We start from the raw sequence: 25,526 nt of genomic DNA, 5'->3' as shown, positions 1-25,526 counted from the left end.
TCCTGCTCTCTTCATTTTCAATAGCTAATTTCACCATCCAAAATACCACATAGTGGCACTTGTGGCACTGTATTGCAGCTCTGCCTTGCTGATCTGTCTCCACCAATTAATTGTAAATTATTTAGGATTTGGTCATTTCCTATTTAACTTCGTATCTCCAAAGACTAGTATACAGAAAGATCTAACATAAGTAAATAGATGGATATTGATTCATACCTCTGTTTCTTTGTTCATACTCTTCTTTCCACCATCCTTTCAATTGCTGCTGAATTACTTCTGAACTCAAAATGTACCACTCATGTATCTCCTCTTGAAAGATGTGGTTGAGTACTTCTAGTCTGGGCTACCTACCCTGACACTGTGCTCACAAAATGCCTGTGAATAACTTCATTATAGTTATTATTGTACTGCCCCTACTAATTAAATTATATACATAGTACAAAAACTCAAATAGCACAGGGATATAATATCTTCTCTCTCCATCTCCTTGAACAACAATGTCAGAGTCAAATGTCTTACACCAATTAGTCAAAATCATGAATCAGTTGTTTGTTTTAAATTTAGGTTATGATTTAAAGAACTTTTTCTTCTTGTCTTCCTGGAGATTTGAATTGCCTTTCCTTTTGCTCACCTATAGAAGAAGAATATGCCTTTAGCCTGACTCTAAGGTCATCCAAGTTCTTAACCATAGCATTTGCTAAAATGAAGGCTCTGACTTCTTGTTTCAATTAGGACTAGTTTCTCTTAATTATGCAGCAAAGCTCTTATTCTGTCATTCTAAATTAAGTGCATTTTTAAAATCCTGTGCATTTTTCTTCTTGATTTTTATTTTATTTTTACTTCAGAGTGTACCTTACAAACCTGAAAAAAAAATTTTTTTTCCCTCACACATTATTGAAATTGATAGTTTGGCAAGAACATACAATTTTCTCTCTGTCTTAGTTTTCTAATCCAGTTTTCTAATGCAAATCTGATTTGTGTTCATTTGTCTATAAACTGGCATTTTTCCACAACCACTTTTAAGACCATCTCTTCACCTTTGATGTTCTGAAATTTCATAAGAATGTGTCTTAGCAATAGGACTTTGTCCATGTACTGTTCCAGGCAGTCCTTGGATCTTCTCAATCTGATATTTGGTCCTAAATGCTGTGAAATAATCTCAATTAGTTCTTCAAATATTGTCTCACCTCCATTTTTTCTGTTTATTCTTTCTAAAATACTTACTAGCTGCATGAAGGAATTTGAGCCTCCATATCTCTGATGTCTCTCTCATAATTTCCTGCTTTTTTGACTTTTTGCTCTATCTTTTGATTCATACTCTTGATTTTATTTTCTAACTTTTTTTAAATGATTTTTCTTTCCAGGAGCAGTTTGTAACCTACACCTGTTCTCTAAGCCTGAAGACCCCCTAGGGCTCTGCTGAAATATGTGTTTTCTCTTTCTGCTGCAGTGTCCTTCTATCTGTGTTTCTAAAATGCTACTAGACTCCTCCACTATCATTTATACTCCAACTTTTCATACATGTTTCAAAGTCTCTAATCCATTGATGAAACGCTTGTATTATAAGAACAGTTACAAATTCATTTCCTTTTATACAACCTCACTGTTTTTACTGTGCAAGGGCTCACTGCCCAATGTGCACAGAAGCCAACACTATGGCACTGGTTTTTGAGAAAAGAAAGAGCTTTATTGAGAGGTCAGCTGGCCAGGAGACAGGAGGCAAGGCTCTTAAATCAGTCTCCTTGATCCAGGGTTCAGGGTAAAATTTAAAGGGTTAGGGGAATTTCAAACTTGGAAGCTGATCTTGAATTAATCCATATAAGCTACTCATGCTGCGAGAAGCCAGATTTTCCTTCTTGAGGGACTTCCCATTTTGTAACAGGCTCCGCTGGCAACATTTCTTATTCTTTGAGTTCTGTAGACTGAAGACTCTTGGTTCCAGGGTCATCTTAGAGACATGGGTCCCATCTTGCACATATGCAGCGCTGTCTATATAAAATAACTTGATGTTTGATTAATCAACAACCTATTTAAGGAGGCAAAACCAGTTTAAGCTGGTCAACGTTTAATGTGCTTCTTCACTGTCATTTCATCAAATTTGAGGTGAGAAGTGGGATACATGCGCATACTTAGCCACCTTGAACTGTAGCACAACCAACACACTGCCTTAACAATATCCATTTGCCAAAGCTGCAATAGGTAAGGGTAGGTACTACCATTATGTATGAATAATAAATTTTCTAATTTCCTACCTGAAATCCACTCACCATTTTGCCAGCAATACACATAAGTTGTGGCACTGATAACTCCTATCTAAGTAAATATTCATGTGTATATCTCATTGCACTTGAGTTGAATTCATAGATATATGTATCACATCTTAGTATTTGATTTGATAGTAACTGTTCCTCAATGTTTGTTCAAGTAGCTAGTCATTGCACATACTTCTCAGGCTGAAAAAGCTATTTGGTGATCAAAACGTATTTTATGGTGTCACATAAGAGATGAAGCCCCTCCATAATGGACACACTCTATAATGAGTACAATAATATCTGTCCACCAAAGTTTTTGCTTGCTTTAAACATGGTTTCTTTTAGTATTATCTTAATTTATTCAACATTGGTTCGAACTGGAAGTATAGCACTTATTAATAAGGTAATGTTAATTATAAGCAAAAATAATTAACATTTCTTGAGAAGCAGCAATTCTACTCATTACAAAGGGGTTCAAAGCAGTTTAGAACCATTACAAACTGGATGTCTGATCTTTGGTTTTAGAGATCTCTTCATTCATTGTTCTTTTTTTACACTGATCTTGTATAATTATGAGACAACTTTCTAAGCCTGAGATGCAGAGAATTGTCTGGTGTTCATAATAATAATAATAAATGTCCATAGGATGTCTCCTCTTACTAGTACTGATTAGAGTCCATAAATTCAAATACCTACAGGGTGCTAGAGGGTAAAATAAGTGAGTGTTTGGGGGTTACTATTAAAAAATAAACTAATTTTTAAAAGTAAGCATTTTATTCTCTCTTTAGTACTACTTTAGAGAAAAGCAACAGTCTAAGTTTGCTCAAACTCAGTGTCAGACTGGGGAGCAGTGGTGAATCAGAGAATAGAAGCCTGGTATGTTTGGTTGTTTTCAAATGCACTGTGAAATATTGCAGATATACTGGAAGGAACAAAGATACTAAAGTAAAACTTATGTACCCATTATTTAATTTTGGAAGTAAAACATTGCAAATGCTTTTAGAGACTCTTGGGTACCCAAACTTCCCTTTTATACCCCTATCCTTCCCTCACCTTCCTACACCCAGACATGTTCATTATATTCATTTTGGTTCTTATTAGTTCCTTGCATTTCTGTAAGTACTTATTGCATAATTATGTACCTTTATATAATAAATATAATTGTTTTTCATAGTTTAAAATTTATATACGTGGTATCATATTATATGAATCCATTTGCCAACTGTTTGGTCTAATGACATCAATTGTTTAACATTTATAGTCTAATAGGTCATTAGTTTTCTCAAATGTTCCATGTGTACATTTAAAAATGTGATTCTTCTAACTACTAGATATAGTTTTTATATATATCTATTAAACTAGGCATATTCATTAGGTTGTTCAAATATTCCTTTTATTTTCTCATTTTCATCTACTTGATTTATCACTTACAAAAACAGGTATGCTAAAATGTTTCCCTCTGATAGGGGATTTGTAAATTTCTTCTTGGGATTTTTGTCAAATTTGCTCTAAATATGCTAAAGCAACTTAGGTACATAAAAATTAACATAACATAATATCTGGTGAACTAAAACAATAATTTTTATGTAGTTACTGTAAAATCTTTATTAATATGGGTCCAGCACCTTTCTTTTGGTTAATATTTGCTTAGAATAATTTTTCCATAATTTAACTTTCAATATTTTATCTTCTTATATTTTAGATATGTGTCTTATCAGTGGCTTAAATCTATATTTGTATATTCATTCTGATATCAGCCATTTATCTCACATTCTGATTATTCTGATTCATTTTAACATCATATTTTGTTATTCCTTTTATTCTACTGGTCAATTCTATTTTGCTTGTCTTTCCTGTCTTCTTTTGAAGTAATCAGTTGTTTTTCATTTTATTTACATATATAATTTTTTCTATGTCTTTAGAATTTATACGTTGTCTTCTTTCTTCCCTTTCTTAGCCCCCTCATTCTTCCCCCCTCTCTCCCTCTTTCCTTCCTTCTTGTATCCCTTCCTTCCTTCTTTTCCTTCCAAGCTTGTATAAAGGGGCACCTGCTATATAATTCCAAATTATCGCCATATGGAAATCTGTTGCCAGATTCACTTGCCTTGTACATATTTTCTTAACTTCCTTATTTTGAAATAATTATAGACTCCAGGGAAATTGTAAAAATGTGCAGAGAGGTCTTGGGCTCTGTTTACTCAGCCTCCCCTAATCGTAACCTGGTGCATTACTATGGTTCACTATCAAAACCAGGAACTCAACATTGGTATAATGCACAGGGCTTATTCAAATTTCACCAGTTTTAAAGCACTTATTTCAGGGTGTGTATAGTTTTATATGATTTTTATCATAGGTGTAGCTTTGTGTAACCAGCATCACATTCAAGATGAAAAACGGTTCCGGTACCATGGGGCTCCCTTGCGCTACTCCTTTATTTGCCACATATTTTTAAATGAGCCATTTATATGTGTATCTGGATTTTACATAAAATTTCCTATTTTCCCAATGTTCAAAAATAATTCAAAATGTTTAAGACACTATCTCATCCAACACTGTGCAAGCCTAGAAAAACAGGTCTGTTGCCTGAAATCAGCCTAGACCTGTCTGTTTGTCATCTGGTATACATTACAACTCAGCTAAAGAAAACTGTGTATCTGATGATATATGCCTTCATCTAGTATTTTGTATTTGTTTATCTGTAGATGTAGACATTTGCATTCTATAGTCACTCCTTACTATTTAGACATTTGAAAGAAAAGGTTGAGATTGTTTATTTCTAAGATTGTTCATCATTTACTATGTAGAATATTTGGAGTCAAGCACAGTAAGTCAAGGGTCATTCTTTTCCTTCTGGCAATCAGCACATGCCATCCATAGATCTCTTTTCTCAGGCTCCTAACTCTTGTCAATGTATATGAATTTCAACTGTGATTTTCCCACTAAGGATGTCTGATATTTATCATTCCTATTATAGTCAGCACAACCCAGGCCTGGGTAGCAAGTTCAAAATCCTGTGTGTGTTTATTAACATATAACCCTACTTTAAATATGTTTCTTGGGAAACCAGTGTTGTGCTTATTTATCTGGCTCTCAATCTCTGAAGAACCATCATATCCTTTGTGAAGAGATCTCACTTCACATTTCTAAGGTATTAACAACAAAAATGACAGAAAACGTGTTCTGGGCCCTTCTCATATGTGTGGAACTTGGTCACCCACTTAACAAGGATTGTTCATTTCATCCTCATAGAAACCCTCTGGGATAGGTAATATTATTATCCCTGTTTTACCGATGAGAAAATTAAGGCTTTGGGAGGTTAGTGTGCCAGGTAAAGGTCATGCAGAATGAAAAAGCTGAATTTTAAGTGAGTTGTGAATATAGACAGTCTCACACCTTTGAGAACTGGTTTTTAGATCTCACATATTCATAATGGTAAAAATTATGGAATCTATGACAACATAGTGAGATTCGGACCACATTGAGTCTGGGAGGTAAAGCCACACATTGTTTTCTGATCAAATTCATACAATTTTTTTTTTTCCATTACAAAATGGCAAAAATCTACAGACCAAATGGTCTGTGAAGGGTCACTATTTGGAAAGATGAGCTACATTCAAAATATGCCTACTTCATTGAAGTTAACGTGTAGAGACTGGTCAGTGTGTCCTACTGTAGTTAAATGCAAGGACATAGAAAGGTTTAGGATTGCTACAACACCGTATCATTGGACTGGACAAAAGTTGATAGAGATAAAGACCATAGTCCTTTAAAAGGATACATCAGAGCAATGTAATTGTTTTATTTTTAACAGTGAATTAAAGAAAGCAAATTTCATATTATATCTAACTAAGGTGTGAAGAAGGGACAGTTAATGAACAACCTGATAGTTAGCTAATAGATTATTTCATGAGATCAGAGATGATGGCAGGCTTATTATGAGGTGTCTGTTTAGAGTCCATTTTTAAAGATGTGGGTTTTGGCAGGGGGTTTTCTTGCTAGAAGCATTTATTGTTATTCCTGGTCACGCAGGAAGAATGGAGTGTCTGACAATGATGGACAGTGCAACAGCAGCCTTGCTGCTTAAAAATTAATTTGAAGTCCTCTTCTAGAGAACTGCTATCTTCTGTTACTACACAGAAACTTGATTGTGCTAATAATGTATGCTCAACTCCATAAGAGACACAGTGCAAGGCAGAAGCCTAGGATTTCCAAAGGGAAAGAAAAAACATTGCAGAAAATAAACAAAGAGGAATTTTAAAGGGCAATGACTAAATTCTAATTTTTAGGATATTTAATGAATATTCTGTGGTCATACTTCAAATTGCAATAGTCAGCTTTATACCACATACAATAGGCAATATAGGAACACATATTCTGTATTAGGAAAAGTTCCACGAGTGCTTGATTTAATACTAAAATTAAGACTAATACTAATAATAGCAGGTCAAATATTTATTGTAATTGATCTAATAATAATAACATTAAAAATGATAATAATAAAAGAAGCTTATAGTCGCTAAGCTCTTAGTATATGCTAGGTATTAGGCCAGATAGTTTATAGGTACAAAATCATTTAATCTTTGTAATGACCCTGTAAATAGTATTATCATCTCAATTTTACAAATGAGGAAGCAGATTCTTTTAAAGGTTGAATAAATTGCCAAAGGCAATCTTACTTCAGAAGCTATACCTTTAATCACTATACAATACGCTCCTTATCTCTTTCTATATGTATCATGAACTCATTGATAGCGAAGGATAGTAAACACATAATAATAGCAGACACTCACGTATGTGTGTATGTGTGTATCTTAAGGAATATATATATATTACATACATGTAATATACACACACATCTGCATGTATATTTTACTATAATAAGTGTATACAATGAATATATTTTACATATATAATTTATATATACATATGTATGTGTGTATATATACATATATAATATATATAATATAATATATATTATATATTATGTAATATATTCACTTGATTCTTACAATCACCTTATGAGGCAGGAGTATTATTATTATTATTATTAATAGCATGTTGCAGATGAAAACTACTGAAGCACTGAAAGATTGAATCACTTGGCCAAGTTGGCCCAAGGTCTTCTCCCAGGGCCGGGGCCAGTGGGGTCCAGTGCTGTACTCTTACCCACAATGCTCTACTACCTATGCTAGTGATAAGGATGCAAAAACAGAATGAGAATGAGTCTAAGGCGGCAATGTTTTGTGAGAGATCTTTAAACCAAGGCCATTTGTTGTCTCAAGTTTTGACACCTGTTCTCACTCCCTTCTCCACATTTTTATGAAGAAACTGATGCAGACCAGGGAAAGATGGAGATTTTTTTCCTCCTGCTTTCTTCTTTCCCTCTTCTCAAAACTGTACTCCTAGTTCTAAGAATTATGTTACTAATTAATGTGAGTAAGCATTCTATCTTGTTTTCCTATCTTTGTTCCCCTTTTGTTCACAGAACTGCAGAAACTTGGTATTGTTATCAGGGACATCATGACCAGAGGCAGACAACCTCAAGGGCCAGGACTCACATTATAGAAAACATATATCAAGATAAAAGACATCACAACACTATGAGCTGGTGCAGTCCCAGTCAGGTAGCTCACGACCCCTGTTTAAACAGCTCGCCTATAAAACAGTCCTGCCATCTTAAGGAGGTAGGACAGTAGCCTTTGGATATTAGTCCGCTACGCTCCTCATTTGCTGGCAGATTAATAAACTCCTTTTCCTTCTTTCGCAAACCCTTGTCCTCGTTTTCCTCAATTGGTGCCGAGGGCCGGGACAGAGTATTTAGGTAAGAAAATCAGCTATAAGATAATACAGTCTGAATGTTTGTGTCCTCACGAAGTTGAAATCCTAATGCCCAATGTGATGGTGGTACCTTTGGGAGGTGCTTAGATCATGAGGGTGGAGGCCAACTGAATGGGATTTGTGCCCTTATAAGACAGACCCCCAGGTAACTCCTTAGCCCCTTCCACCATGTGAGGACACAGTGAGAAAGCTTGGTCTGTGAACCAGGAAACAGGTTCTCACCAGAACACAGCTATGATGGTGTCATGATCTTGGACTCACAGCATCCAGAAGTGTGAAAAATAAATTTCTGTTGTTTATAAGCCACCCAGTCTGTAGTATTTTGTTATAGCAGCCAAAAAAACTAAGACATAATGTTGACAGAAAAAAAGCTCATGTGACTGATAATGTAATCAAGGCTCATCCAAGATCAATGAGACAGGGAACAATAAAAACAAGCAGTAGTGCCCTCTGGATGAAGAGAACTGCCATACAACCTTAGATCACTGATCTGATTTTCTAGGCTATGTATGCATTTTGGAGTATACAAATGATTTTTAAAAATAAGAGTATACAGATATCTATGATTTTTAAAAATAAGAGTATACATATATCTATAGAGTATATATACATACTGTGTGTGTAATGAGTATACGTATATCCATTCTTATTACACAATTTGATTTTTGGAAAAAATTTATATTATTTTCTTCTTAAAAAGAAAAGGTCTGGGATTTTAAAAAAATATATTACATTCCTAGGATTTGGGTAATAAATTATACTCCTACTTATAATTTGTTTGTAGAAAAATGATGATAGCTTGAGAAACCTGGAAAATACGCTATTATTTGAGATAATTGGAAGATTATCCATTTAAGAATAGTATCAATTCTGGATTAATATCAGCATCCAGCTTCTATTTGCTGTGCTAGGCGAGTGTAACTTAAGCAATATCCAGGACCAAAATAGAATAGCTTATGTGGAGGTAGGTACTGTATTTTACCAACATGGTACCATGAACTTTGTCATTGGGATCCAAAGAGATTAGAAAATGGATGGGGGAAGGCCAAGTGTTGTACTTCTGTGTCTGGTAGTAGTTACTGATAGAAGTTTAATGATTAAGACAGTAAACTTCCTTGCTATCCTGACTTCACCACTTATCCACTTTGTGGACTTGTATGTACTTAATTTATCTGTGTCTCAGCTTCTTTTTCTGAGAGATGGAAATAATAGTTTCTACATCATAAAGTTGTTACAAAGTTTAAACTAGTTAGTATCTATAAACTCTTAAAACATCCATGACACATAATAGGTAATATATGTTTCCAAAAAAAAAAAAAAAAAAAATCCAGCCCTTCACTGGTATTTAAAAGTATAAAGAACATTAGCAACATTTCTCAGGAGATTAGGGGTTTAATCAGGGGCATTTTCTCTTCTAGAACTGATGAAAGGGTAATGCATGGATCCCTAGAACTTCATATGCAAAGCTATAGGGAGGTTGGTCTGTTTTCTACAAAGAAAGATGAGAATTTGGGCAGATGTGTTATACTGTTATACTGTGTTAAACAGCCTGTTGTTATAAACTTATATCTAATAAATTACCAGAGCATAACTGCTCTAGGAAAATGATAAGCTATGTACATTTTGTTTTCAGGATGCATGGACTACCGAAATCTGCATCCATCTCTTTCCTTCTTGATAACCCCATCTTCCTGGGGCTATGAGGCTGACAGTGACCCAGGGCTGCCCAACACTACACTCAAATCTTAACCTGAATCTACTTTCCTGAGTGTATGACAAATGTATCTCTTCATCTTAAACCTCATCAAAGTATATTTTTCCTTAGAGTCCTGTTTTAGCTGGCTGTGGAAAAACATGATCTGTTTGTAAGGTAAAGACTGCCAACAACTTAGTACAAAAGTATTTATATTTTCCCCAAATACTCCTAGAACCATCATTGGTTTTGCCCAAAGCATGTGTCTAATGCTTATTCTAGGAAGAAAGGAATTAACTTCAGTGCAGGATAAAATAAAAGTGAAGGTGAATAAGTGGTTTCCATCAGATCACACCACCCCCTTTGATTTGATGGCTGCTATATAAAGACAGCAACATGTGTGATCCTGTTTCCCGGTAAGTACTAGAGCATAATAATTAAAATGATAGTTAATATTTATTGTGTTCCCAGCACTGTACTAACTGCTTATGTGCACAACTTTATTTCATTCTCACAACTTAGCCCCCTGAAGTAGGAGGTAGTGGTTATTATTATGTTTATAGATAAGGAAACTGAGGTTTACAGCAACTAAGGATTTTGTCAAAGGCAAACAGCTAACAAATTGGGGAGCCAAGAATCTAATCCAAATTGTTTGATTCAAAAGCTCTTATGTGTAAAATAGGCATTGTTTCTGTTATTTCCTTGGTTGAGAGAGAAAGTGTTTTCAAAAGATACCTAATTCTATTACTCAAAACATGTCTTTTACATATAAAATACTAACACAATGGATAAAATGGATTATACAACTATGGAGGACACTTGCCTCAGACCTTTCTGGGCCAAGATGCAATTTCTATCAAGCTGTACATTTGATAATTTTAATGCCAAAAAAGTCATGTGTACATGTAGTCACATTTATTTTTTATGTGCTTAACTTCCCAAGGTGAAGAAATAATACTATGTCTGAAGGAACCCCCTGAGCTACCCTGTTCTGTCCCTTGTGCTCTGCCCCTGGGTCTCCAATCTCCCCTAACCAGGCTTGCAGACTCTTCCCTGTATTTACATGTATCCCCTCCCACCTCCCTTTATGCAACACACACCTATACTCCTAGGCTTACCTCCATGTAGACTTTCTCTGCTTCTGCAACAGAGAAGAACAAACCTGATGCCATATTGGGTCTATTCCTTTAGCTCTAACCCTTGTGCTTTGTTGCTTGTGCTTAGTCATGCTGGCTCTGCACCTTTGTAAAACAATGTTGCCTAGAGCGTGAAATATACATGATAGCTCATTCTCAAGGCTCTGACCTTTAAAAGTATAACACTTTCCCATTCAGATAGAGATTAAAAGTTGCAGAACAGAAAATAACAATGTCTTGTTGGAGGTTTATAGTAACATTGTGATCAGACTTGCCATGTACAGCTGCAAGAACAAAGGATTTCTGCCGCAAGAAGTGTCCAACAACCAGCCACACCTCCTCCCCTTTTAGTATAAAAGAAGCCTGAATTCTACCTCGGGTAAGATTGTTCTTTGCAACAGTAGTCCACCGTCTTCTCGGTCGGCTGGCTTTCTGAATAAAGTCACTATTGGCCCCAACACCTCATCTCCAGATTTATTGGCCTGTTGTGCAGCAAGCGGTAGGAGCTTGGACTCAGTAACACTTCTTTCAACTAGAAACAAACAGAAAACTTCTCTCCCTTCTCTGAATTCCCACTGTTCTTCTCTGATATCAGATATTTTAGGCAGTGAGTGTTCCATAACAATATACCACAAACTGGGTGGCTTAAACAACAGAAATTTATTTTCAAGCAGTTATGGATGCTGGAAGTCCCAGATCAAGGTGCTGGCAGGATTGGTTTCTCCTGAGGCCTCTGTCAGAAGGCCATCTTCTCAATGTGTTCTCATATGGCCTTTCCTCTCTGTGTGTGTACTCCTGGTATCTCTTCTTCTTCTAAGAACCCCAGTCCTATTGGATTAGGTCCCCACCCTTATGACCTCACTTAACGTAATTACCTCCTGAAAGGGCCTGTCTCCAAATACAGTCACAGTGGGGGTTAGGGCTTCAAATGTATGACTTTTGTAGAGATACAATTTAGTCAATAACATCAGATTTTACTTGATATTCAGAATTATAGCTATTGCGACATCAGTTTAACTCACTACTAGCCTGTGAGTATCTTGGAGAAAGCAAGTCTATCCAATTCATGTCTGTAACTCCTGCAACATTTGGTATAGTGTTCTGCAAATAATACTAATCAGCTATCGTTCACTGAACATAGTGTATTTACACCATTAGCAATTCATAAACATGTCATCCAATCCCAGCAATAACATTTTGAAGTAAATAATGTTACCTCCAATATAGAGATTATGAAACTGAAGTCTGGATAGATCAGGCATCTTGGTAAAGTTCTCATGCTTAGTAAAGGACAGAACTAAAACAAACCTAGCTCTATTTTAAAGCAAAGCTCAGGCTTTGTTTCAGATTTTTTTTTTCCTCCAAATCTGCCTCTCATGACATTTGTTGAAACAAATAAATGTCACTAGGGTAGGCCATTGGTGGTGTCATTTTGTTTTTCCCATTCCCTATGAGTAGGAGAATTGACAGGATTTTCTTTGATCACTTTTGTTTGGACAGGCAGAAGAATGGATAGAAATTTTAGAAATGTAAGAATAGCAGAAGCAAAAGGAATGTCTTCCTTGCTAGACTTTTACAGGGAGCAATATTGAAGTGGTTAATAAAGGAGAAAGAGGTGAGGAAGGTGTAAGGAAGGTGCCTGACATAATAGTAATGATAGTATATTTCAACCGAATAAAGCAGAAAAACATAAAACACTAGTTGGATTTAACAGGCATCCCGCTTTATGCCTGACATCACAGGGGGTGTGTGTTATAGGCAATAAGAGGTCCACCTGCTCCACAATTGTCCCTCATTATCCACCCACAGTGCCTGAAATTACCATGCTGTTGTTAACTCCAGTGGTTTAATATTTTAGAAGTTACCAGTCCCAGTTGCACCTAATCCCTATTAAAATCTAAAACTCTAACCTGTAGGATGGTAAGTTAACCCATTAGCATATTAACATATCACATTTGATGCAAGCTATAAAATATACATCTGCTTTTTAAAATATGACAGTGAATGGTGCACCATGACAAAGCAAGTATATATCATAATTCACAGACCTAAATGTCCAGGCAAAACATGAAGTTTTGGGAGGCCAAGGAAGTGCATATATCATGGGGTGCTTGGAAGCAGGTGAGAAAGGGGAGGGAAGGAGAGGAACCTGGAGGAATGACAGAGAGGATGGCAATTAAAATGAGAGTGGGATGTTGTTACTGAAAACCAGCTGCCAATCCCTGTAAGAACAGGTCCCTAAAACACATGATTAGACAATGGTTGAGAGTTTTGTGGATCTAGGTTTTCTTAGAGGCAAAGCAGAGGGTGGTGATTGACTGGGGCAAAAAGTTTGAGACTGGTAGGTTTGAATCAAGCAGGATAAATGAGTGGCATTTCGTTACTTTCTATCTCTTTGCCATTTATACTCAGGGACATCATTTGTACAGCTTTTTGCAAAGCAAGAGCTGAACTGTGATGAGAATTGATGCTTTCAATTTTTTTTGTGTTAATTTTCTATTTGGCTGATATGTCCAGAAACCCTTCCTTGTCTTGCCCTAAACTGTCTAGATAATTGGTTCAATTCTCTGCTCTGCTTTGACTGGGGGAACCTTGCCCATTTAAGGCATTTTTCTTTCAACTCTTTTAAGCCACACTCAGTTGGCTTAAAAAGGTGCTGCTACTAAAGCAAAGAGGTCAAGGTAGATAGTTAGACCTGACAATTTACATTGCCCAAGTTCCTGACTCAGTTCCTTGAGGTTTATAAGAGGGAAAGAAAAAATGGCAGATATCTTATTCTTCTTAGCTACTTTAAAGTGTAAATAATTAAATGCACATCAAAGTCAGCTGCAACTGGCTCCCTCTTTCTGCCTATACCGTCCTTTCCAAATAATGGCCTCCTGCATAACTGAATCTGTAGAAAAGAGTACAGTTGAATCTACCAGTTTGGCTGGAGCATCTTTGGGTACTAATGAGAGATCAGCTTAGTAATGTGACAGCAGTCCAATCTTGATAGAGATATGATGGCAAAGTATTTAGAGGTATAGCTTTCTTCACTTCTGTTAAAACATCACAATCATTGATAGCTGCACTATTTTTGTTGTTGTTTTTCTCTGGATTTAGAATATTTGTAATAAATGGTGCTATGATATAAATGTTTATGTCTTCCTAAAATTCATATGTTGGAACCTTAACCTCTAAAATGATGGGATTAGGAGATGGGACTTTAGGGAGGTGCTTAGGTCATGAAGGCAGAGACCTCATGAATGGGATTAGTATCCTTACAAAAGAGGCTTCAGAGAGATCTATTCTCTGTTCTGCTGTGGGAGGACAGAGAGAAGAGAGAGCTATCAATGAACCAGGAAACCCTCAGCAAACACTGAATTGGCCAGCACTTTGATCCGAGACCTCCCAGCCTCCAGATCTGTGAGAAACAAACTTTTGTTGTTATAAGCCATCTAGTCTACAGTATTTTGTTAGAGCAGCCTGAACAAACTAAGACACATGGGATCTAGAAGCATTCTGTAATTTAGCAAAGACTTTAGTTGATAAGCCATTCTGAGAAGCTTCAATTATAGATCCAAAAAAAAAAAATCAGCATTCCAAAATTTGGAGGAACATTTATAGCAGTTTAAATTAATGAAAGCATATCTATAGAATAAAATAGGAAGCAGAATAGAAGAAAAATATTTAACATGATTCAAAGGTGCTCATACATTTTTAGTAACATAGACACATTATAAAGTACAGTAGATAGTACAGTATAATTCCTTGGTTTAAAAAATACATGCACACACACACACACACACACACACACACACAGACATACACAAAAAGGCTAAAAAAAAATGTAAATTATATAAACCAAAATGTTATCAATGATTTTCTCTAGAGGGTAGGATTACAGAATTATTTTACTTTTTTTTCAAATTTATATGCATTTAAATATATTTTATAGTAAACACTTTGCAACATGTGAACTTATTTTTTTAAATAAAATATAGTAAAACCATTTCAGACTGTTTGCAGTGGTCATGTAGCTTAAGTCTGTGAACACAGGTCACTCTTCACTCCAAGACACATCACCAAATTTCTCCGAAATGTAAAAGAAAACCCATGGACATTCCATCAGAGACTTTTAGCAATTTAAAACTGTCTCAGTTTTCTCATTTATAAAAGAGGGGCTAACATTTAACTTTCCATGTTTCCTAAAGGTTAAAGATGCCTTATCTTTATCTATCTATTGTAATTAAATAATGTTAAAAGGTATTATTCATTCAAAAACATTTATTGGGCATCTGCTCGCAAACACTGGCAGGAGAAAGGCTGACAGACAATGCCAAAGTAAACTACTCAGTTTGGTTTTTTGAGAATAATTTCCATAACTGCTCGAATTTGAAAATGAAAACACATTATTTATACAGATACACCTCAGTTTGTGTATATTCTTGCCTAAAATGAAAATAACCAGTTTGTACCACAAATATAAGAAATAATCATTGCAATCTAATTACATGTTTGTAAGCCTTAATATAATAATTACTAAGGTTTAGAAAAAAGCATATTTGAAATCAACTTGGACTTTGATTTGAAAGATTTACTTTTTTTCAATATCAATGTGGTTTTTCTTTTGTATCAAAGTAGTGCATATGTGTTACATAAAATTCAAGTAATAGTGAAAAGTGAAAAAGTAGTTATAATCCTTTAATAGGTAATCACATAATACTTTTCCAAACATTTATATATGTATATATAATTATTTGTAATATATGTGAATATATAAATAAGTATAATGGGGTTATACTAAACTCTTTTTGTAGCTGCTTTTTGACATTCATATGTCATAAACATCTTTTCATATTAATAAATATAAATTTATATAATAATTTTAATGACTGCTAGTATCCAATTACATGAATATAACATAAAATTTATATTCTCCACTTAAGGTGCCTCTATTCATCACTATATAAAGTTGGGTGGTCATGGTAATTTGGACTAAAACACAAAGGAATTATTTTTATTTCAGTGTTTGCCTAAATTCTGCAGATAGCAATTCAGGTTCTTTGACAGCACATATTTTTCTTATACATATAAATTATGGGAAGATATTGCAAATGTGTGCATCTTAATTTGCTAACCTATAAGAGCTGGAGTGTTTTAGAGATAGTGAAGTACAAAAGAAGTAAAGTGGCATCAGGGGAAAGCCTTGAAGCTCTGAAAAAAAACAGATGCTGTCTCACTCTGAGCACTCAGATCAAGAACTATTAGATGAAAAGGCACCTTCAAAGGGTGTATAGTCAACCCAATATTATGGGCCATGGAATAGGGGGCTATATTGGGTTAAGTGGCTTTTGTGGTCACACAGACAGTGAGAGGAATACGGAGGGTCACAACCAGGAAGTTGTTGTACTTCTGACTGGAAGTACAACAATCTTTCAAATATACTACAGCATACATTATCTTTTACCTTCCTTTAGCCAATGCACTTCATTTTATGTTACCCTTGATATGTCCAACACAAATTCAAAACAAGATTATTAAAATATTATGACTATTTGCCCTTGACCTGAGAATGTTTATTTGGACAAGGGCATTTATGAGAAGTAATACATCAATCTCTGTGCAAGGCATTTACAGACATTTTTAGCACATCTTTTTTTTTTTAATGCTACTCCAGCGTTTCCAGCTCATCAGATTCAAAGCTAGCTTTCTCTCTATCAGGAATCAGTGTATGCTGCTACCTGAATCTGTCTGCTTTGATTGAGGAGGTGATTTGTGGAACCATGGAGTAAGACACTGCGGTTTTCTGCAGCCTGAAATAATCCTCATCAGAAAGCAAAATTGCCTGAGTAACTAGGATAGATCTGGGGGGAGGCAGATATTGGTCTGTGGTACTTGGTGACAAGCTATGTTGGCACTAGTGATGCAGAGTATCACTTAAGGTAATGAAAACATCTAGTAACATGGTTAAAATGCTTACCACAGCTTATAACAGGCATGCCAAGCTGCAAGAAGGCTTTTTATGATATTGTTGTCACGGAGGAAATGAGTCCATAGCTCACCACTGCCTCCCACAAGGGGTGGCTGCTATGATTTCAAGAACTGGAAAAAAAAAAAAAGCCTTTATTTGGCAGAGCACCTGGGCTTGCTTTTAGAAGAGATGCTGAACAGCATAGTGACAGGAAAGCACTGATAGCCGAATGTGGCTTCTCTATGATTTACAGGAACTTTGAGATTATCTAGTTATGCCTCTCAGATCACCTAGCTGTACAGTCTCAGAGGAGACTGAGATCCAGAGTATTAAAGAGAATAAAAGGACTAGTCCAGCCCTAAACTCAAACGTAAAAACTATGTCTCCTCAAAACCAATACTTTCTCCACCACACTCTGAGATGCTAAAATTAACCTGAAAAAAGAAAGTCCCACAGGTGTGAGACTAACCAAAATGTTTACCATCGCTCTATACCCAGGAGTTTGAAAGGCTCCTACATTAGAGGATATTTCCTCCAAGTTACTGGGTCTATAAGTTGAAGAAATGACTCCCAGGTTATTAATGGTACCAAAGAAATATCTTTGTAGCCTTGCTGTTTAGTCACCTGTAGTAATGGTTATCTGAAGGGTGTACTTTTAGCATTATCATTTTGTTTGTGAAATAGAATGTTTAATTAACATATTTTAACAAAACATGTAAAATTTCCTAATCAATGAATTGTATTAAATATAGAATTGTATAAATAATCTAGAAAAGTCAGATAATTCAATGAAATTAGATAAATTCAGTTCATTGTTTTACTCAATATAACTGTGATTTTCTCTGCAGTCTTGGTTAGAAAATAGGTAGGAAACAGATTTATCCTACATCTGTCCATGGTACTGAAAGTTCTTCTAGCAATATAATGGAGCATCACAGCAGTATTATGGTAGAATTCTCTTCAAATAATTTTTTCCAGCTTTATTGAGATATTGACATATAAGATATGCAAGTTTAAGGTGCACGTTGTGGTTATTTGATACACATGTATATTGTGGAGTGATTACCTCAATAAGATTAGTTACCATCTCTATCCCCTCACATAATTATCTTTTTTGTGTGTGATGATAACATTTAAAATCTACTCTCTTAACTACTTTCAGTTTTATAATGCAGTGTTGTGAATTATATTGACGCTGCTGTACATTAGGCACACTGACCTTGTCTATCTTATAATGGAAGTTTGGACCCTTTGACCAACATCTCCCCAATTCCCCCACACCCTGGCAACCACCATTGTACTCTCTACTTCTATGAGTTTGGCTTTTTAAGATTCCATGAATAAGTGAGAACATAGAGTATTTGTCTTTTTCTGCCGGACTTATTTCATTTAGCATGATGCTCTCAAGGTCCATGCGTGCTGCAAACGGCAGAATTTCCCTCTTTCTCATGGCTGAATTATATTCTATTGTTCTCTACCCATTCTTCCATCAGTAACACTTATGGCTTTTCCATGACTTGGCTATTGTGAATAATGCTGCAAGGAGAATGGGAGTGCAGGTATCTATTTGTGATCATGATTTCATTTCCTTCAGATATATACCCAGAAGTGGAACTGCTAGATCATATGGTAGTTCTATTTTTAATTTCTTGAGACACCTCCATACTGTTTTCATAGTGGAAACAATAGTGTACCCACAACAATTACTAAGTTCACATATTAATCATCTAACTGCTACTGATCATACAATCTGAATTTGATGGAAACTGGTTTTAAAAATATAGTTTTCTCTAGTGTATACATTTTTAAAAAATCTGAAAGAGTGTAATTCAAACTGCAAACCTAAAATTAAATTATTTTGTTTATTTGTTTTTTGTTTTTCCACAAACACAAAACACCCTAATGTAAAATAAATCACAGAATTTTAGTGTTGAAAATTACTTTGGAAAATTGCAAGACTTTTAATTTTTTTAATTTTTATTTATTTAATTAATTTATTTATTTTCCAAAGGATTTTTTTTTTAATATATCTTTATTGGAGTATAACTGCTTCACAATACTGCACTAGCCTCTGTCGCACAACAAAGTGAATCAGCCATAAGCATACATACATCCCCATATCCCCTCCCTCTTGAGCCTCCCTCCCACCCTCCCTATCCCACCCCTCTAGGTCATCTAAAAGCACTAAGCTGATCTCCCTGTGCTTTGTGGCTGCTTCCCACTAGCTATTTTACATTTGGTAGTGTATATATGTCGATGCTATTCTCATTTCTCCCCAGCTTCCCCCTCCCCTCTGTGTCCTCAAGTCTATTCTCTATGTCTACTTCTTTATTCCTGCCCTGTCACTAGGTTCATCAGTACCATTTTTTTTTTTTTGATTCCATATATATGCGTTAGCATACGGTATTTGTTTTGCTCCTTCTGACTTACTTCACTCTGTATGACAGACTCTAGGTCCATCCACCTCACTACAAATAACTCAATTTCATTTCTTTTTATGGCTGAGTAATATTCCACTGTATATATATGCCACATCTTCTTTATCCATTCATCTGTCAATGGACACTTAGGTTGCTTCCATGTCCTGGCTATTGTAAATAGTGCTGCAATGAACATTGTGGTACATGACTCTTTTTGAATTATGGTTTTCTCAGGGTATATGCCCAGTAGTGGGATTGCTGGGTTGTATGGTAGTTCTATTTTTAGTTTTTAAAGGAACCTCCATACTGTTTTCCATAGAGGTTATATCAATTTACATTCCCACCAACAGTGCAGGAGGGTTCCATTTTTACTTTTTTAAGGAACCTCCATACTGCTTAAACTGAGTTCAATAAATATAAATGATATCAAATGCAAAATGACGATTATACCCTAACTTTTGTATAATAATCTCCCATGACCACCAAACCCTACCTTATACCTGACTTTAGTCTTAGATGGAAGTTCCTACCCTTCCCCTTCTCTCAATGTTAACATATCTCTAGTGGTATAAGTATTTAATCCCCGGACTGGACACTTTCCTGCCCTTCATTAGGTATAGAAGTTTTTTTTCTAGTACCATTTCTGCAGCCACAGTGGGCCTTGCCTGTGCCCTGAGAGTAACAGGGTTTACTTTCACTCTCACAGAGCTTTGAGGTTTTTACTCCACATGAGTGAAGGGTCTGCCAGAGGATAGGGTTTCATACTTTTCCGGCAGTAGTAGTTGACCACCTCCTGCATGTCTGCGTCACTAAGGTGCTCTCTCTAGTCTCCTGCCTTGCCCCTAATCATGCTTATTAGCACATGCTATCGGACAATGGAAAGGAGTCTGCAAGGATGTGTAAACTCTTCCTATACCTGGAATCCTCCACTATTCCAGTCTAGCATACCAGCTCAACACTAGATTTTTGGCAATTTGTTAAAATATTGCTGATTTCTTCTTATATTCTTGAATGACAGTCACTCTCTCCTCCTGTGCTTCCCACAGGTGAGTTAATCCATCCATCCTTCTCTTTGGAGATGCCTGTCCCTCACTTAAATCCAGGCTACTTAATTGCCCCATGATTTCAGCTCTTGATTGACTCAAGAAAGGTTATGATTTTTCAGTTTATCTGACTTTTATTCACTGTTAGAATACTAAACCTAGGAGATGCTACTTTCTATAACCTAGACAGAAGAAGACATCACTTGTCTTCTCTCCACTTCACTTTGTGAACTCCATTCATAATGGCTTTCTTGAAGTTCCTCTAAAAGTTCATGTCTCTTTCTACATCAGAACTTTTTGCTTAGTTTTTTCTTTACCCAGGACATTCTCCTTTCTGCTCTGTCACTACCTGACCTCTCAGCCCCATCTCCTTACCCTTTTTTCCTACTTATTTTATGGTGATCTTTAAATCTTGGTTCATGTATTTCCTTTCTGACATACCATTTTAGCTATACTTGGTACCTCTACTGTATGCTCTCATGGTGCCCGATATATTTCCTCTATATAACATTTTATAATTGTAACTGATTTTCAAATTCAAATTTTCCTATTGTCTCAAACTTTTGTCAGAGGCCCCAAAGGTTGAAAACAATAGATTCTAAATGTTCATACATTCTAAATTAAAGTTCTAGAACATTTATATATAAGATGACTCTGTTATTTATCATCTAAATTGGCACAATTTGTGAATAAAATAGAACGTTATTAAAAATTCAGCTTTCACCACAGATGTAACCTGGTATTATCCCAAGTAAATAGGAATACAAGTTGATTTTATAGACCAAATATTCCCCCTCCTCCCCCATCCCCGCACCCAAGCCCTATACTGAAACCCTAACTCCCAATGTACTTGTATTTGGAGACAGGACTGTTGAGGAAATGAAAGATTAAATGAAGTCATGCGGTGGGGCCCTAATCCTATAGGTCTGGTGCCCATATAAGAGAAGGAGACACCAGAGGTCTTTCTCTTTCTCTACCATGTGAGGACAAATTCAGAAGACAGCTGTCTGCAAGCAAGGAAGAGAGTCCTTACCAGGAACCAAACTGGCTAACACTTTAATCTTTAACTTCACAGTCCCCAGAACTGTGAGAAATGTATTTCTGTTGTTTAGGCCACAGAGCCTACGGTGTTTCGTTATAGCACCCCTAGCAGACTTATACACCTACCTATATGGAACGCTCAAGAAAGGCATTACTAAACTACTTCTGCCAGCATTAGACCATCATTCACCTAGAGGATACAACAGAAAAAGTCAATTTGGAGATTGCAGTAGACTCTTGAACAACATTGGTTTGAATTGTGTGGGTCCACTTATACTTAGTTTTTTTTTCAATAAATATGTACTACATGATCCATGGTTGGTTGAATCCACCATTACAAAACTGCAGATAGGGTGGGCCTATAGTTACACATAGATTTTCCTCTTTGAAGAGGGTCAGTGCCCCTAACCCTCACATTGTTCAAGGATCAACAGTATTTGGAATTTATTATTTGATTATTTGGGAAAAAAACTCTTCATGTGCTGTGGTTTACAACACCATAAGGATATAAGCAGGTTCTTGAGACTCTGTGCATTTACTTGAGGAGAGAGAGACAGAGACAGAGACAGAGACAGAGAGGCCGAGAGTAAAAGAGAGAGAGAGAGAATGCAAATAAAAGCAATGGAATTAAGCTGCACTATCGCCAAAGACAGAGCACAAAAGGATGTTTTCTTGAGTAAAGAAGTGACCTCAGCAGAAAGTACCTTAAAGTACCACTGGATGCAAAAGCTTGGTGAGACGGAGAATTGGGGAAAGAGTGGAGATTTATGCCAGCCTGATGCGAAGCCACCGATTAGAAGAAATTATGGTTGGAAGACCTTAGCAGAAAAATCTCTAAGGAACACACAAAAGCATCCACCAGAGAGAATCTGCCACAATTCAAAAGTTTTATTTATGGATTAAAATTTACTCATTAAATATGACTTTTCCTGTACTTTATTGCTCCTCTACTTCCCCCCTTTTACCTACCCCCTAACTCGAATGGTTCCCAAACTGCAGTTACATAGTTGGAGAGGAGGAAAAGCAAGGAAGGGAGAAGTAATCTATAATCTCTCTCTTTCTCTCTGTAAGTCTCTGAGGATAAATAAGGCCTGAGATGGAGAAGAGAAGATTTAAATGGTATGATCTTTTGTTTGTTTGTTTTGATACTCTACTAGACAGGAGTTTTTATTACCTAAACAAAAGAAGCTCTATAATTATTAATGGACAGTGACTGAAAGTCCTTTGAATCCTACCAGAGTTTACAACCAGTATTAGGAAAGAATATTAAGGAAGTGGTTTTCAAGGAAGTTCTGAGAAAAGATAAAGATTTCAGTGCTTGTACAATACAAATACAGCTGATTACCTGGTCTTTTAGATATTTATAAATTGATTTTTTGTCATTATTTGGTTAACTGATTTTCTCCTTGATTCCAAGTCAGAGCAGTGACAGTATCTGGTTTGCCCATAGTAGTGTCCCTGGCATGTCTGCTAAATGTTTTGAATGACTGTATGAGAGGGCTCCAATTATCCATCTTTGTACCTCATTATTAAATTGCCTTTGGTAAACTAAGCATTGTTGTCTTCCAATTGTTGAGGTTAACATGTAATTATATGCTGTTTCCAAAATCTGTGGGGTTTTTTCATATACACATTTTTTTATATTGTGGCAAATTATATGTAACATAAAACACAGTTCAGTGGCATTAAGTACTGATACATTCACGCTGTTAATGCAACCACCACATTTCATTTATCAATTCATCTATCAATGTACACTTGGGTTGCTTCCACCTTATGACTATTGTGAATAAAGCTGTTATGAACATAGGTGTACAAATATTTGTTTGAGTCTCTATTTTTACTTCCTTGGGTAATACTAGAAGTGGAATTGCTGGATCATATGGTAATACATTTAATTTTTTTGAGCAACTGCCCTAATGGTTTCCATAGCAGCTTTACCATTTTACATTCCCATCAACAATGAACAAAGATTCTAATTTCTCCACATCTTCACCAATACTTGTTTTTTTCTGTTTTTTGACAATACCCATCCTAATCGGTGTGAAGTGATGTCTCATTGTGGTTTCAATTTGCATTTCCATAATGATTAGTGATGTTGAGCATCTTTTCATGTGGATATTGACACTTTGTATATCTTTTTAAGAGAAATGTCCATTCAAGTCCTTTGCCTATTTTAAATTTTTTTTTGGTGTTTTGATGTTGATATATAAGAGTTCTTTACATATTCTAGATATTACTCCCTTATGAGACTATCATTTGCTAATATTTTCTCCCACTCTGTGGGTTGCCTTTTCACTTTCTTCATGGTGTCCTTTGATGCACAAAAATTTTTAATTTTGATGAAATCCAATTTATCTGTTTTTGCCTTTTGTTGCCTGTATTTTTTGTGTCATATACAAGATATTATTGCCAAGTCCAAATGCCTTCTAAGGTTTTAGTTTTAGCCCTACAGATAGATCTTTGATCCATACTGAGTTAATTTTGGTATATGTTATAAGGTAAGTGACCAATTTCATTTGTTTGCATGTGGATATCCAGTTTTACCAACACCATTTGTTTAAAGTACTCTCCTTTCCCCATTGAATGATCTTGGCACTGTGTCATTTGACTGTATATGTGGAGGCTTATTTCTGGGTTCTCTATTTTATTTTACCAAAACGTGTTTTTTTTTAAAGTTAGAGTGTATCTTCCCTTAAGAAGCAAAATAATTACCAATGCTAAGATAAAGGTGTTTATTTCACTTTTCCCTGGAACAGGAGAAATTAGGAGAGCACCACTGGGATCCAGGTCCTGAGGAATGAGGGAGAAAAACTGTTGGAAATTGAAAAAAAAGCCACAGAAAGGAAGGGGATACCGCTGGGGTGGGTGGCCCTCATCTGTAACTTGATTTCGGTAGGCAAAAGTTTGTTTATATTCTTATCTCCTCCCCACTACAAATTCTTCCTCTTCTTTTCAGTTTATTGTTGAGATATCAGTGCTGAGGTTGGTACCAGGGACAGCTCCTGACTGGCAACAATGTATTATTGGCTTGTTAGGGAAAAACCCAAAAGAACTTTTTGGCCAAACCAATAGATCAATTAGGTCTTTCAGCTCTTCTTCTTCTCCTTTTAGATGCAATCTCCCATCCTCTTCTTTCATTCCAAACTTGTATACATACATCCCTATGTGTGTAAACTAAAGAACAAACAACCTGACATCCATTATTTGAAGAAAAAGCAAAAGTTTGTAAGACATTATATTGTTTTTCTGCAGGAGCCATTCAATGATATATGTGCCATTCAATAAGATATGAATGTGAATAGCTTTGAAATCTGTTGACATCTAGGTAGCTACAGTTTTCATAGGATTATGCTTCCTCTTCAGTCTACTTGTACTAGTCAGAGTGTCACTTATGCCTTTGATGACAACAATGACAGCTGGTAGAGAATGAAAATAGAAAAGTGGTTGGCGGCTGAGGTGCCTTAGGTTGGACTAGTGTCCTACATGATGACAGTGATAAAGTTCTGGCTGTCAGCAGGGTATCACCACCCTCAAAGGGGTATAGACGGAAGCATCTGAGGCAGATGAAGGAGGGAGCAGCAGAAAAGCATCCCAGAAAGATCAGAAAGATAAGTTCAGAAAATATAGCCTGAATAATTTTTATGATTCCTTTATATGAACAGAGTTTAATTTTTTTTTTTTTTTTGGTGATCTGAATGACCATTAAAAGTTCTACAGTTTGGGTCAATTTTAAGTAACTTGAGAAATTAGAGATAAGTAGCTTTTGGCGGAAAAAAAGAGTCTAGCTGAGTCCTGATTGAAATATGTAATGATATAATTGAAGATCCAGTCACATCTTGCTAATAAGGAACAATTAGAGCTCAAACAGTTGAAACCTGGAGATATTTTATTTAAATGCACAAATAAACCTCTTCTCATATCATTTTTTTTTCCAGCAAGAACATGGATACACTCACTTAACCTTAAGAGGTAATACAGTGACAACTTTAAGTAGTGTGTAGTAGATTTTTTTTAATGATAGTGAGCTATACACATGTATTGATATTTCTGTCTCCTCTCTCTACAGTGCTCATTATCATGATACTAAAAGAATGTAAATGTTGTAAAGCCTTACTAAAAAGGAATGAGATATTTCATTAATTTCCTC

The sequence above is a fragment of the Eschrichtius robustus genome, chromosome 15, assembly GCF_028021215.1.
Source record: "Eschrichtius robustus isolate mEscRob2 chromosome 15, mEscRob2.pri, whole genome shotgun sequence".
NCBI lineage: Eukaryota > Metazoa > Chordata > Mammalia > Artiodactyla > Eschrichtiidae > Eschrichtius > Eschrichtius robustus.
Note: the sequence above shows the minus strand (reverse complement) of the source record.